At 39.5% G+C, this 11,719-nt stretch overlaps 1 non-coding gene across 1 annotated transcript; it reads right to left on the bottom strand.

Annotated features, from left to right (window-relative positions):
* Positions 1–987: 987 nt before the first annotated feature.
* Positions 988–1,059, bottom strand: Trnah-gug. Its single transcript has one exon. It is a non-coding gene; the product is annotated as a tRNA-His (tRNA).
* Positions 1,060–11,719: the final 10,660 nt, after the last annotated feature.

Here is an 11,719-nt window from a genome sequence, read left to right as displayed (position 1 = left end):
TGAACACCAGAGTGTGTGACTTTAAGTTTTAATATGAATCATTTTTGTTCTTGTTAATGATTCCGGGAATTGATGGGTGTATTTCAAGGAGAGGCGTGTTTCTTGTGTTATATTTCATTAAAGAATAAACACACTGAGAACCTGTAGTATTATACCTAATTATCTGAAGAGACTGTTGTAAAAATCTGATGTATTCACACCGTCAATAATTTCTTACACTCTTTTGGACCGGGTAATTTCAGCATCTCCTTGTCAGTTACCCCAAAAAGTGACATCAAATTGCAATATGGAATTAAAATAAGCAAAATATGGTTTTTTTGACATCGTGTATGCCCAACAACATTCACTTTGGAAATAAAGATTGGTTTACGTTTTTCAGCTGCTGTGTGTGGTGCTTAGCCCAAAAGCTTTTTCCTTTTACTAGATATTACTCTCCAGAAATTAACTGTCAAAATCACATATCTGTGTGTCCTCATATTGTACGCATATGTTCAACAGCTCTTGCTAAAAATATATTTAGATTTTTATGAGCACATCATATACTCAGCAGCAGAAATCGATGTTGATACACGAGCATATATGCAAATGGTGCTTGTATCATCTGTAACTATTCGTAATAGTCAAATGATTTCCACACTACAGAATTTTTCTTGAATACAATCTATTTTTCAACTTTCATCTTTTTCCATCTGAGGAAGGAGGAAAAACATTGAGAATGTTCTTATTATTCGATAACTGTTTTACGATCTGCAGTTTGCAGTTGAGCATATGCCACTGAAGGTTCATGTTTGATTAGCAAAATTGTTTTCATTACTAATCGGTGATATGTTATATCATACATGATATATGTAAAAAAATATCAGATGGTGTAAATCACATCTGTGTAATATTGGTAACCTGAATGACCAATATTCAGTTGTTACAATGTGAAGAGGCCTTTTGACTACATTTGCAACTCTTTAAAAAATACAAAATAGAGCATTATGTTGCCGTGACCAGGATTCGAACCTGGGTTCTTGCGGCCACAACGCAATGTCCTAACCACTAGACTATCACGGCTACTCTTGCTCTTTTCCAAACGCTTCTCTGGCAACAGAAAACGGTCCTTTCCGCTCCAGTTGGCAGTATCTCCGCTAGCAGGCAGATGGCGTCTCGACCGCAGTCAGCTACAAATAAACAGCTTCCAACCTGTATTATTCACATCCTGCAGTCCAAAGTTAACATCAAGCCCACGCTTACCATTTCGCTTTGAACACCTGTTACAAATTTCTGGAGTTCCCGCCGTTCCCCATCCCTAATCATTTCATGATCATATGCCAAGATTCTGTCCCCCACGCTCTGTTCATTCCTCGGAAAAAGAAGGAGATGCACTGAAAATGTAGATGCATACGTAGTGAAACAACAAAATGAAATATGGTAGTAGCACTGAAATTAATATGCCTATGTAAGATCGAGAAAGGTCCCGGCGGAGGTTCGAGTCCTCCCTCGGGCATGAATGTGTCTGTGTTTGTCCTTAGGATACTTTAGGTTAAGTAGTGTGTAAGCTTAGGGACTAATGACCTTAGCAGTTAAGTCCCATAAGATTTCAAACAAATTCGTAGATTTTGAACAAGATATAGGGAAAAAAAGTGAGAGAGAAAGCCGCATGCGATGTATTAATGTAGCTAGAACATAATACCAGTCATTCCAGCTTACTCAGTCAGCTCATTAATGATGTGTACAAGTCAACCCTAGCACATGGAATTTTTTCCAGGCAGATAACAATATGCTTTGTAAAACTCCCCAACAAGAAAGCGCATGGAAAAAATCTATAAAATTTTCATACAAACTGTATAAGTAACACAGTCTACCTCACAATACTATTAATTTTAGATGATCGGTTTCAGTCAGTATTGTCCATCTTCAGGTGTGGTTACCTAATAACTCGTCGCGATTACTGCTGGACATCGTCATCGAAAATAAAAATACAGTTTTGTGATCTCGGCTGTTCTACTCAGACAATATGAATATACAGCGTAATGGCATCTTACAGTAACTTATCATCCAATTTCCTTACTGGTATCCTTCTTCGAAGATATCCGTTAAACGAATAGACCTAAGAGTAAAGTTACATATAAGTGAAAACAATTATTTAGCTTAATGAATTCACAGTCACTGTGCTCTACAACATCAACTACAGACTGCTAGTTTTTCGAAACCTAACCTTTCGACATAGTATCTGCGTACAAAATGCGAGTTGATTCTTGCGAAGAAGAAAACAGCAACTAGCCACTGCTCATAAGGCTATTTATTCACAAAAATAGCACTGTTACCACTTTAGAACCGAGAGTTTTATCTTTAGACGGCTGTTCACTTTTAGACTACTTATGTCGTTGTTTACATTAGTTGTCGGCTGTTTTACCCCCTTTAGCCGAGAGATCCTTGGAGCAATGGTTTACTACTATTTATTGAATAACAATTTGCGTTCCAGAGGATTTGCTCGATTGAGAATGGCATTTAAGCATTTACTCGCCAAATATTTCAGGTATTACACTAAACTTTACCATCAGATGGTATTTTTGCAATACATCCAAAGCATTTTTCTTTGTGATGCTCTTCTAAAAATACTTCAGCTAGATGGAATTCAAAATATTACATGCAACTGGCTTGAATCTTACTTAACGAAAGGAATGCAGGTGTAACTTTGGAAAAATCAAATAGTTTGAGGAGAAAAGAATATCTTAATGACTCGGGGCAAAGATAATCCCATGAGGTTTAATTTTCCGTCCCTATTCCTAAACTGCTATGAACAAAACGGACTTGACACTGTCTCATTCGAGAAGAGTTGTAATTAAAGTTGTTAGAGAGACAGCAAAAGCAGAAGGAACTGTTAATTATGAAGTGGTTCTTGGGAAATCGACGCTTAATTTCAAAATACACCACAGGAAACGATTTTACCGAAAGTGGGGGAATGTTCAAAATTTTTTGGTCTAGGGAATGGTGACACCTAAGTTCATTTCCCTTTGGTATTTACGTAACTGTTAGTTTCCAAAGCAAACAAACCAACATATTAAGGTATTTTGTAAATTTCGCCTCTTAAATGTCTTTGGTGTAATCTTCTGGTGTAATTCATCATTTATCAAGCAGATACGCTGAAGTGACGAATGCCATGGGGTACCTCCTAATATCGTACAGCTTCCTCTTTTGTCCTGCGTGTGCGTAACTCGACGTGGCATAGACACAAGTCGTTCGAAGCCCCATTCAGATATACTGATCCATATTGCTTCTATAGCCGTCCATATTTGCGAAAGTGTGGCCAGTGCTGGATTTGGTGCACGAACTGACCTCTCGATTATTTCCCATAAATGTTCGATGGGATTCTTATCGGGTGATCTGAGTGGCCGAATCCTTCGCTCGAATAGTCTACAATGTTCTACCAAGATGCATTGCCATTCATAAAATACGATTGTTACTTGGGAACATGAAGTCCATGAACGGGTGCAAATGGTTACCAAGCAGCCGAACATAAACATTTCCAGTCTATGATCCGTTCAATTGGACCAGAGTACCTAGTCCATTCCATGTACCTAAACACAGTCCATGCCATTATGGACCCATCACCAGCTTGCACAGTGCCTTGTTGAAAACGTGGGTCGTTGGTTTCATTGGGCCTGCGCCACTCTCGAACCCTACCATCATTTCTTACTAACTGAAATTAGGAATCATTTGACCAGGCCACGGTTTGCCAGAATTCTAAGGTCCAACCTACATGGTCACGAGCCCAGGAGAGACGCTGCTGGTGATGTCGTGCAGTTAGCATAGGCACTCGCATCGGTTGTCTTTTCCCATAGCCCATTAAAGCAAAATTTCGCACTGTCCTAAGGTATGAGTAAGTTGTACGTGCCACTTTTGTTTCTACGATTATTTCACCCAGTGTTACTTATCTGTTGCCACGCGGAGTGGCCGCGTGGTTAGAGGCGCCATGTCACGGATTGCGCGGGCCCTCCCGCCGGGGGTTCGAGTCCTCCCTCGGGCATGAGTGTGTGTGTGTGTGTGTGTGTGTGTGTGTGTGTGTGTGTGTGTGTGTGTTGTTCTTAGCATAAGTTAGTTTAAGTAGTGTGTAAGTCTAGGGACCGATGACCTCAGCAGTTTGGTCCCTTAGGAATTCACACACATTTGAACATCCGGACTTAGCAGTGACAACTCTACGCAACGCCGATGCTCTCGGTCGTTTAATGTAGGCCGTTCGTCTCTGCGTTGTCCATGTTAAGGGGTAACGCTGAAATTTGGTATTCTCGGCACACACCAGACACCGTAGATCTCGGAATATTGAATTCCCTAACGATTTCCGAAATGGAATGACCCATGTGTCTAGCTCAAAGAACAAATCCCCGTTTGGAGTCTGTTAGTTTCCATCATTCGTCAATAATCAAGTCGGACACCTTTTCACACGAATCACCTGAATACAAACGACAGCTCCGCCAATGAACTGCTCTTTTATACCTTGTGTACTCGATATTAACGCCACCTGCATATGTGCACATCGCTATCCCATTACCCGTGGCTTTAGCACATTAGTGTATAGGTCGTATGAAAGCGAAAAGTGAGAATGATATGTGTACATAAACTAATGAAATTTTTCACAATTTGAAAAAAGATAATAGTGACGTCCATAGCTACAGGTTCATTGTACATCATTAAGTTGTCAGTGGCTCAGAAAGGTATTCAATATGCAGCGAAAACATTGTTGAATTTTGCCTAAAAAGATAAAGATTTTGAGAATATATAAAATTTCAATTTTGAACAAGAGATGTTCTGTATCGCTACCTTGGGGCGTTGGTCGGAAGGCAATGCAGGCAGTATTATCTTTATACTGCAGCATATGGATGGGAAGTACAAGCTGTGCAGAAATTTGTAGAGCAGGGACAGGGCGCTCCGACAGATGGACGTAAGATACTGGATTCTCTAACTGTGCCTAGCAGCAGTTATGGTCCAGTACTCAGGACACAGGGTTGTCGCCACTACTATTCAGGTTCGAATCTTGCTTACGTGAAAAGGCTGATATTTCAGTGAGTACATTTCCTTAACCATTCTTTTTGTCATTAACTTGGTCATTTAGTAATTTCTGGTATTGATTGTCATGATGCAGCAACACTTAATGGTCTCCTACACTTGTAGGAAACATTGGTGTTGCAACACTGCAACTTTCTTCTTTATAACTTGCTATTATGGTCTTTACTCGGTAACTATGGTACCCTATTCCCAGGGCCGGCCTTAGCCATCCAGGTGCCCCGGGCGAGTCGTCCAGTTGGCGCCCTTTATCGTATAAATAGCGAACCTGGCAGTGCTTTGCAACACGGTATTTGACTGTTTTCTAGAAATCGTCTTAAGTGGTTAATGGCGTCATCTTATGATCATAACATGGTTTTTTCCGTCGTAAATTTGAGTATTTTATTTTTTTAAATGGAAATGAAATCCAAATAATCTGAAAGCCCGCTAAGACGCTCCATGTGCGTCTTGTGTAGCCTGTGACGTCAGTCCAGCATGCTGCTGTCGCTGCCGTAACACTCAGTATAGCAGTGATATATTGTTTGGGCATTCACGTTTTGGGAAATTGTCTAAAAATATTGCGTAGTACTGCACTGTACATCTACAACAACTCCAGAAAATTGTTTTTGCGTGTTCCAAACAAAGAAAAGATGCGTAAAATGTGGTTGAAACAGGCTCGTATATCCCAAATATTTCTTTTCTTTTCTGAAGCACCCCTGTACTAAAGCGAACAGAACAAAACAAAAATTATTCAAATTGGTCAAGCCATTTCTTTGTTTTGGTGAGACTAACACACAACAATTGATTTTTATATATAGGAGGTAATATGTATAACGAAAAAACACTAATTTTGAATTGGGTACCATATTTTTATTGAATTTGATATAACTGTAAGCCATAAACCTATATTTTCTGTCAGTCATCTGAACACAAAACATATTACGCCTAATGAAAAATAATTATAAACGACTAAAATTTTACTTTTCTCGCTTTTCTGTCGGCAAAGTCTCTGATCAGATTAGCAAAGTCCAGGTTTTCTGCAACTTCATTTTCAATGGACAGTGAGGCCAAACTGGTTAGTCTTGTTTGAGACATTGTAGACCGCAAGTACGTTTTTATCAACTTCAGTTTGGAAAAGCTGCGTTCGCCGCTTGCGACAGTCACTGGTATTGTTAGCAAAATACGTAACGTTATCCAGATGTTGGGATATAACTCTTGAAGATTATGCTTTTTTATGAAGTTTAAGGCTTCAATAGGCGTTGCCTGGCTGTCTTCGAGATAGTGTTGCAGGCCTAAAATTTCGTCGCACAGCAAATTTCCATCAATATCTGACTTCATGTTGACAGTTAACTTTTCTTGTAATTTAGAACAGCATTGTATTAGTTCTTCTTTATTTTGATTTTTTTTAATGTCAAACAAGAAACTCCACGTCGCAGAAAATTCTTGCATCTGTTCAAATCTTTCTTTCATGGATATGTGCACGGTGTCCAACAGTGCATTGAAAAACTCTACTTTAAACTTCTTTTTTGGGTCAGTTATTTGATTATCAACAGCCTCTTCACCCGGCCTGCGTTTAATACGTCTTAATCGCATTTGTGGTTTAAATAATGGCTGCGTATCAAGATCCGAAGCCAGTTCAGTTGCTGTTACAATAGCTTGTTCGAAACCTGTTTGTCCATATGTTTCCAAATAAGAGCAACATTTGTCAAGGATTCCCATAAACTCGACAAAGTTGATTGTGGGTGACTGACTTGCTTTACTCACAACGTTAATTTGAAACAGAACATCATACCATGTCACGAGAGAAACAATGAAGCTGAAGTCTTTTAATTGTCCTCCTAGTGTTGTCACGTCGTGTGACACCGCAGCATCGCTTTGTTCAGTAGCATCGGCCAAGGAAACCAAAGCGTCATGCATTTCGCATAATTGATAACGAACCGCTTTGACGCTATCAATTCGAGCTTCCCAGCGTGTGTCACTTACATTTTTCAGGGTGTATATCTTCAAATGGTCGGTCAAAATTTTCCATCTATTTACCGATCCAGCAAATAGATTAAACATTTTTTGTAACATTCCGAACAGTGTCACAGATTTTACTGATGATTTTGCCGCATCACACAATACCAAATTATAACTATGGCATCCACATGGCACAAAAAAAGCTAGTGGATTTAACTTCTTAATTCTGTTCTGGACGCCTTTATTTTTCCCCTTCATGTTCGCGCCGTTATCGTAGCCCTGTCCTCTGCACTCATTAATGTTAAGGTCAAGATCACTCAATGTTTTTAAAATGCTTTCTGTGAGGCCTTCACCGGTTGTATCATCTATTTGCAGAAATGAGATGAAATGTTTTTTTACACTTACGCCATCCTCTGTTATGTCGGCGCATCTTAAAGTTATCGAAAGTTGTTCTTTGTGGCTTATATCTGGAGTACAGTCAGCTATGATTGCATAATACTTTGAACCCTTTATGCGGGATACGATTGTAGACATAACGTGTGATGCCATGAGTTCTATTAATTCATTTTGTATATTTTTGCCGCAATAATGGTCAGCCAAATCACCACTCAATGTCAGTCTGACGTGCTCTTCCATGATTGGATCAAACTTTGCCAATAACTGTACAAGACCTAAGAATTTTCCATTATTTGGGGTAAATAATTTATCTGATAACCCTCTGAATGCCGTATTATTTTCAGCCAAATACAAAGTAATGTGCATCAATCTTTGAAGCACATTGTTCCATCGTAAACTTTCTTTAGAAATTAGCTTTTGTTCTTCCTTGTCAATAGTTAATTCAGCTTTAAACCTGATTTCAGCTTCAGTCCATTGAGTAAATGCTTTTTTGTGGTTAGGACTATTTTCATGCAGTTTCAGAGCTTCACTTAAATGTTTCCAATTTCTGAAACCCACAGTGGTAGTCAAATTAGTAGTTGATTTTAAATCAAACAGTCTACAACAAAAGCAAAAGACACTGTCGTTTGATACAGAATAAACTAGCCACCGTCGTCTGATAGTTTCTTCGTTTGATAGTTTTCTTGTGTAATGAGTTGAAGAGAAATGACGCCCATTTTCATGTTTTGGAAAGTTATTTAGACATACTTGTGAGGGTCCACATATTATAATGCGATCTATATCTCTAGCATTAAGTACTTTTGGCCACGTACCTACATCAGAAACATTGTATTCTTTTATTGCAAGAACGTTGATACTTTCATCGACCACAGATGTCATGTGTTGATTTTGACTTGGAGAAATATCAGAGGATTCATCCAAAGATGTACTGCGCTGGTCAATTTGATCACCTTCAATAGGTGATTGTATATTTTTTGTGTATAATTGTTCACAGTCTGAAGAAATATTTGCTGATACATGGACTTTTGATTCAATATCTGAAGTATTTGCCTTAGAATTTTCTTTAAGGTACTTATAAATATTCATGTGCTTTTTAGTTTCTTCAAGAACTTTTTCTTTTTCAGCTTTTCTTTTCCGATTTTCTGAACCAGAAAGCTTTTTTTTTAATCATTTCCTTCTCTTCTGGCATGATTTAATAATTTGACAAATTATTGCTTGGACACTGCTCTATTTCGCGACCACAATATTCGATCTATAACAAATAAAGAAATTCACCTATCAGTAGACGTAACTAGAAAAAAACCTGAACTGAAAGATAAAAATGTTTTTCGTACCTACCAGAAAATTAAAATGTTGACACAGTCACGACACTCGTTTCACTCACAATTATTCAGCCACGAAAACATGATCGCTGCCTCCGACTCTTACTGACAATTACTGACATGCGGGTGTAAATCGTAGCGCTGCCAACATATGCAGTCTAACAAACATTGTGTGGCGCTGTACTATTTCAGTAAGTTAGGGGAGAATTCTCTATGAATGCAGTGCACGCATTGCATGATCTATTAATTAATGTACATGAGTCATTAAGTCACAAATATTCGATATAAATACATTCGTATTAATTAAATCATAATGTAATGTATATTTCACAGTCTGTATTTTCTTTTATTTGGAGCGACCGGTAGTTTCTGTTGTAAACGAGAGATGGTGCGGCTGCATGGGCTCTTCCTTGTTGCAGTTCTTGAAACAAATAAGAGAGGCGCTTTGGTAGAGCCCGTGCTAGCCCGCGTCAAACATGGATGGTTGCAGACAATACGAAGATTGCATTCAGCATGATTTCTCTTCTGCTACCCCGAATTCATCGCGCATTCGTGAGATTAGCGACGTATGTTGAATGAGACTGAATAATATTTTAGTTTCGCGAAATGAGTGATTGTAAATTGTAACTTTTTTTTTACATGCGTTTAGTACGTGGCGCCCCTTGGGCCCTGGCGCCCTGGGCGACCGCCCGAGTCGCCCCATCCTAAAGCCGGCGCTGCCTATTCCTTCATGAACCTATGTCCTATGGTCATTCCTTGTATACCTTCGACAATTTTCAACTCAATCTTCTCTCTATTTCGTTGATGAGTCAAGATAACTTCTTTCAGTTAGGCCTATGTATGACCTAAATTAGTTTCTCACCTCATCGAAGTCATTCATTTTTTACTCATTAGCCTCTGATCTATCTTCTGCAGAACCCAGATTTAAAAAAGCTTCTGTCCTTTGACCCATTCTCTGTGAAACATTTTACGCCCAAGTCTCACATCCGTTCAAAGCTGTATTCCATAAAGGTATCTTCATATTTTGTTTATTTTTTAAATGGACTTGTAGTCCGGGGTGATATGTTACAATACAGCATCACCGGTCTATTGCGGTCTAGCTGTGTTGGTGAGGCGGTGAATTTCCACAGGGCAGTGACTCCGTCACTGCAATTCACTTTGGAGGTGTGGCGGTGGGACTTGTGATCCCGTACCACCCTCTGACGGTGATGGTGCTGCATGAGTCGGGCAGAGGGATTTGCCTAACATGGGCGGATGGGGGTGTGGCGGTGGGGCTTGTGGTCCCGTCTCACATCCGTTCAAAGCTGTATTCCATAAAGGTATCTTCATATTTTGTTTATTTTTTAAATGGACTTGTAGTCCGGGGTGATATGTTACAATACAGCATCACCGGTCTATTGCGGTCTAGCTGTGTTGGTGAGGCGGTGAATTTCCACAGGGCAGTGACTCCGTCACTGCAATTCACTTTGGAGGTGTGGCGGTGGGACTTGTGATCCCGTACCACCCTCTGACGGTGATGGTGCTGCATGAGTCGGGCAGAGGGATTTGCCTAACATGGGCGGATGGGGGTGTGGCGGTGGGGCTTGTGGTCCCGTACGCCGGGGCAGGGGTGATGATAAGCTTCCACACATTTAAATTAATGGACTTCCTTTTAAGCTGCGAGAGGTAGACTCACGCTCTTAGGCGTCTTGCCAAGGTTCGCGTTCGCGCGGCTTCCCCCGTCGGAGGTTCGAGTCCTCCCTCAGGTATGGGTGTTTGTGCATGCTGTCCTTAGCATAAGTTAGTTTAAGTTAGATTAAGTAGTGTGTAAGCCTAGGGACCGATGATCTCAGCAGTTTGGTCCCACAGGAACTTACCGCAAATTTCCAAATTTTTTTCTCCTTTTAGAACAGCTGTTCTTGCTATTGCCAGTCTTTATTTTAACCTGTTCTTCCACTATCGTTATTTATTTTGATGCTAGTACAGCAAAACTCATTTTACAGCTTTTAGTGTCTCATTGCGTATTCAAATTCCCTCAGTATCGTCTGATTTAATTCGACTACTTTCCATGAATTTTTCTGGAATTTGAATTATTACGTTCATTTTTTAGTCTGATATAATTTTCACAATATCATTTTTCTTTGTCGTGGCTGGCACTCACAAGGAGCTTAATAATTTGTATGGAGTATCGTCTGTCACAGCGACCTTTTTCCACCAAGGGCTTGAAATGGTCAATTATATTCTTCTTATAGATATCTCTTCCATCTCCTTTCCGTTATATAATCTAACGTTTGTTTTCTCTGTACGGGTTTTTGTACATTACTAAACTACGCTATGGCGGTATACATGAAAAAAAAAACCTTCCAGGGCTTCTCTTCAAAACGACATATGTATTATATCTGTACAATGTTTCGTTCCTGTGCAATAAATAATTGAAAGTCTTCCCGGATTTTATGTACACAATCTATTTCAGTTCAGCTTTGAGCCTTCCCTTCTTTGTTAAGTACTGGTTTGCCACCTGAGCTGTTACTGTTGATGTAGTTGCTATTCTTAGCTCCAGAGGTCTTTTTAATTTTTCTATGGACAACATCTATCTTTCCTATAGTCATTCACCGTTTTACAGTTTTGCGTTTCCTCTTTAGCCATTCCTGCTTTGCTATTTTGCGATTACTGCCAATCTCATTTTTCAACGCTCTAAGAAAGCTACTGAGATTGTCTTCTGATTCGTTTATACATATCAGGAACAGTAAAGAATCTTGTGGAACGCCAGACACAGTTTTGGTTGACCAGTTCCCATCGTTTAGTACGTAGTACGCCCTTCCTGACACGAAATCATGGATCCTGTCCCATAACTTAGACACACTTGTACGCATTTTGATTGAAAGCCACTCGAGACAAAATGGGTCACAATTATTAAGGAAGTCCAATAGCATGGAATCGATTTGAACAAAACCTAAATCATTTGATAATGAAAGTAATTATCAATGAAGTAGTTAAGTGCAGGTGCGCTATTCTTCGTTAAAATATTAACCTTT

This window comes from Schistocerca piceifrons, chromosome 2, assembly GCF_021461385.2.
Source record: "Schistocerca piceifrons isolate TAMUIC-IGC-003096 chromosome 2, iqSchPice1.1, whole genome shotgun sequence".
Classification (NCBI taxonomy): Eukaryota; Metazoa; Arthropoda; class Insecta; order Orthoptera; family Acrididae; genus Schistocerca; species Schistocerca piceifrons.
Note: the sequence above shows the minus strand (reverse complement) of the source record. Positions and strands in the feature narration are given on the sequence as shown.